Here is a 4,479-nt window from a genome sequence, read left to right as displayed (position 1 = left end):
AAAAAAAAAAAAAAAAAAAAAAGGTTTTCTTCTTTTCCTTTAAAAGTTACCAGGCTGAAAACTAGAATTCCCAATGCTATCTTATAGTTTTTTTTTTTTTTAAAGAAAATGAAAATAAATCAGAACACAATTTTTCTATTACATTTTCCTGTAACATCTTCCTCACTTTCTAGAATCATTGTCTATTGATTTTACCTTTAGTGGCTTTGGAAGTTGCAGCTATCTGTTTGTGGAGAGTTCAGTACCTCGTATAGATTTCCTTGTGTTAGTTTAAATGCTGATAAGATACGTGGCAAATTAATGAAATAAAAATAGCTTTGTCAATAAACAGAAGCGAAACCACTTTCAACATTTGTTCAGTACTCACTGCTTTTCAGGGCCCAGACAAAATTAGTGGGTAGGATTAAAGAATATATTCGTCTTTTATCCCATGTTTGAGTACTTGATCACAGAGGCATGGTTTAATCCAAACATCAATAGCACCTTGTCAATTCCGTCAGAGACAGCTGTCAAAGTGGACTTTGGGTTTGTTAGAGCTTTGTGTTTTATCCTTTTTTAAGGTCATGGAGTATTTTCTTTGATTTTTGATGCTGAAATCTTTCTTAATCTTCTAAACTTGGGAAACATCTGTTAAGATTTGATGGGATGGCTTTTGTCTTAAAATTAGAGCCCATCTTGCAAATCTCTCCACCTCCCTTCTCTTCCCAGCCCCCAATTAGGAAAATGGGGAGTGGGGGCAGAGGAAATGAAGCCCAGGTTCTTCATCGGACGGAAGTTCTCCGGTCAGTGTGTGAGTGTTAGAATGAATCTCAGGCCAGGAATGACACTTTTGAGGGCTGAATGCTATAAACCCAGAGTTCAATTTTATTTTGTTTCCTAGTGACATTAGCAATTTCCCTGTAGCGTGTCACTTAGTCTGGGATCTGAGTGGCAGATTTATGGGTCCTATTGAATAATGAAACAAAAATGATGTAAGGAAGAGAAACAGCTGGAAATAGGAATTTTAACCTTTCCCCGTAAACCTCCTTGTTACTGGATTGCATGGTGTCAACAAAATTTAGTAGTTAAAATAGCTGGAGGTACAGTAACAGCCTCTAAAAATACATGCCTCCAAATGTGTACAGACAGCTGTCATGTCTGTTGACAGAATATATTAGTCATTATCCTCATCAGTAGATACAAAATCATTGCCGTTTTCCTAATGTAGGTGCTTCATACCACATAATTGCTAGTGATTTTGGAGGTCCTTGGATAAAGTCACCGCCATTGTAATCATGGTGTTTTCATTTAGCTTGATTTTTATATTCTTAACCTGGATGTTAACACCTCAGCCAGAGCTCTTCACAGGGAAGTATTAAAGTATTCCCACTTATTGCTTCAGACACATTCCCACCTACCGTTGGCATGAAAGTCTGGACTAGAAACTTCTGTTCTGAATAAAGAAGGTGATCAAGGCCGGGCACGGTGGTTCAAGCCTGTAATCCCAGCACTTTGGGAGGCTGAGGTGGGTGGATCACCTGAGGTGAGAAGTTCGAAACCAGCCTGACCAATATGATGAAACCCTGTCTCTACTAAAAATACAAAAATTAGCTGGGCTGTGGTGGTGCATGCCTGTAATCCCAGCTACTGGGGAGGCTAAGGTAGGAGAATCACCTGAACCCAGCCCACTTGCAGTGAGCCCACTCCAGCCTGGGCAACAGAGGGAGACCCTGTCTCAAAACAAAACAAAACAAAAAAAAAGTGATCAAGACCTTTCACACCAGAGGTGCCCATATTCCAATCTGAACCTTCTGTAAATGTAGTATTAGAAAAATGTGTCTAATTCCTGAAAATTGGATGAATACCACCATCTGAGGATTTCTTGTCCCTTTTAAAAGGCAGGAAGGAGCCCCCATTGCACAGCATGTGGGAGGTGGAGCCTGGATAGGGGTTTTGGGATTCAAAGCCAATTCAGTGCCACATTTAGGAGCCAAGCATTTTCTAAGCTTCAAATTTTTAGTGGAAAATGGTAGTGATCATAACTACCTTATAGCATTGTGCAGACATGTCGTGAAAGCACTGAAAATGTGCCTGTTATACAATAGATGATTGAAAAACCTTGGCTGATTCATTGCTTTCCTTCCCCTATTCTCTTTGTATTCTTCCCTCCACTGAAGTCTTACCACCCTCTTCTCCCCACCTTCACACAAACATGCATCCTTGTCTGTTTTCATTTAAAGGCTTCCAGATTTAGTTACGGTACCAGGTAAATCTGGTACCAGATTTACTTCTGAAATGGAAATAGAATGACAACCTCAGCTCCCTCTCCCCGGCTGTTCTCCAATTTGGTAAGATCAAGAATTCTCATTGTTATAAACAAGAATAAAACATTAAAAGTTATGAATACTGTATCAGGCACTGTGTGAAGTGTTTATATGTATAATCGCATTTAATCCTCACAATGACCCTCTGAAATAGGTACAATTCTCATCCACATTTCATAGGGGAAGAAACTGAGGCTCAGAAAGGTTGAGTCGCTTGCCCAGGATCACACAGCTGAGAGTAGTGAAGCCAGGCCTTGACCCAGGCAGCCTGTCCCCAGAAGCAGCAGGAACAGCGTGCTCAGAGAGCAAGGCAGCCCCAGGGTCAGGCGGGGGCTGGAGGCCCCTTGGCTGCATCCTTTCTGATGTGGTAGGCAGCGTCTACCACAGACTCAGTCCTCAAGCCGGGGAGGAAGGCCTCCCATGCAGCCGAGGTGGAGCAGGGACCGCCCTTCTGGGAGGGCGTGCTGCTGTTCATAATATGAGAGTGGGGTCCTGTCAAGGGTTGTTGTTTTTCCCCCCTCTGCCTCTTCCTCCCACTTCTGACAAGGTTTTCAATTAGCAGCTTGTAGAGGCCCAGCCTGTGGTCCCCATTTCAAGCTATATGCATAACTGAATTCCCCAAGAGGGGATTAAAGGGCAGAGGAAGGTGGGGGGTGGAGGCTGAGGCCCCTTGAACGGGAGGACTGAAATGTGCTGTGGGTATGGGCTGAAAGTAACACCTCGCCTCGTTTAAACTTGAGTGGGGCCAGGGGTCACCTGGGAGGTGACTCTCACAGAGATGAAAGGGGAGATGACTGTGGCGGCAGGATGCGGGGCCCCTGGGCTGGTGGTTGGGCCTCCCTGCCTCGTGTCTGGTTTCTGGTGGGATGGATACAAAACTGGTGCAGGGAACTGCTCAAGTTTGTTGGTGCTTAGGAAGAAGGAACTTGCTGTCCATTTTGGGAGGTGAATGAAGCTCCCAGCTTCCTGGTGGCTCTGCCCCATGGGAGGCCTTGGTCATTTTGAGCCTAGGCTGTGTGTTTAATGCCTGGACTACTTTGAGCCAGTGCCCTCCTCTCTGTCCAGAGCAGGGAGGACACCACTGTTCTGCAGGTGTTTCCGATGGCTGCCTCCTCTTCACTGCCAGGCTAGGTCTACACTTCATCCGGTAGCCACATTGACTTTCTTTTTATCTTTTGAAAGCAGGATCATTGTTTTAAGGAAGGAAAAAGTCAAGGTGCACATGCTTTCCAACACGCATAATATGCATTTGCCACCTCCAGCACAGAGCTTGTGATCCACCTGAAAACGAGGGCTTGTCCTGTGGAATGCCAGCAACGTGCTGTGGTCCACGCTGAAAGGAATGTCTCATTTGAACTTCTATGGGGCCAGCAGTCATCTGAAAAATATGACGGATCAAAGCCAAATGCTGTGTTCTATCATAGAGGGGTAAAGAGGATTTCTAAAAGAGGTTGTGAGTGGCCTTTAAATACCCAGTATGGGGTTGATGTCCCTTTCTTGTGATCCCCAGACACAGTTTGCTCTTGAAGAGGAATGAGGGCCTGGGATATGTCATTGATGGTCCTGAAAGGGATCTGCGTTTGAGTAGGTCGGAGAAGATGTTCTGGAAGTCCGGAGGCTGGGACACGCTCCCTTCTCTACAGGCTCCAGAGGGCTCTAAGGAGCAGTTCAAGATGGGTAATGAGGATCCAGGCCCTGGACCTGTTCTGTGGGAAAAAAAAGTGAGGAAAGTGAGTTTCTGGATAAATCATGGTGATCCTTGAATTTGAAGTTGTCCCCAAAGTTTATCCTCCTCATCAGAGCATATGGTCGTAGCTTCTGTTTTTTCTGTATTTTCCTTTTCTTCCCCTGCCTTTTTTCCCTCCCACCTCACCACCCACCCCCTCTGCAGCCTCCCCCCGCCCCCCAGCAAACACATTCTTTTCCCCAGCCAACTGCTTGTTGAGGGCTGTGTGGGGGAACTAGTTCCCCACAAGACAGAGGAACATGTGAAAACAGGCCCTTGATGAAGCTGGACTCAGGGCCACCCACTGCCAACATTTTCTAGGTGAACAAGAATGAATTACAAACGCAGGCTGGACCTCGGTGCTCGGAGCCAAGCCAGCAAGAATTGCCTGTGTTGAGGACAGTGAAGGGGGCACACACACACACACACACACACACACACACACACACA

At 45.4% G+C, this 4,479-nt stretch overlaps 1 pseudogene; it reads left to right on the top strand.

The window, feature by feature from the left end:
• The first annotated feature begins 723 nt into the window (after positions 1 to 723).
• Positions 724 to 4,479, top strand: part of LOC108540797 (keratin, type I cytoskeletal 18-like) — a 14,945-nt pseudogene continuing 11,189 nt past the window's right edge.

This window comes from Rhinopithecus bieti, unplaced genomic scaffold (assembly GCF_001698545.2).
Source record: "Rhinopithecus bieti isolate Rb0 unplaced genomic scaffold, ASM169854v2 scaffold_19018, whole genome shotgun sequence".
Classification (NCBI taxonomy): domain Eukaryota; kingdom Metazoa; phylum Chordata; class Mammalia; order Primates; family Cercopithecidae; genus Rhinopithecus; species Rhinopithecus bieti.
Note: the sequence above shows the minus strand (reverse complement) of the source record. Positions and strands in the feature narration are given on the sequence as shown.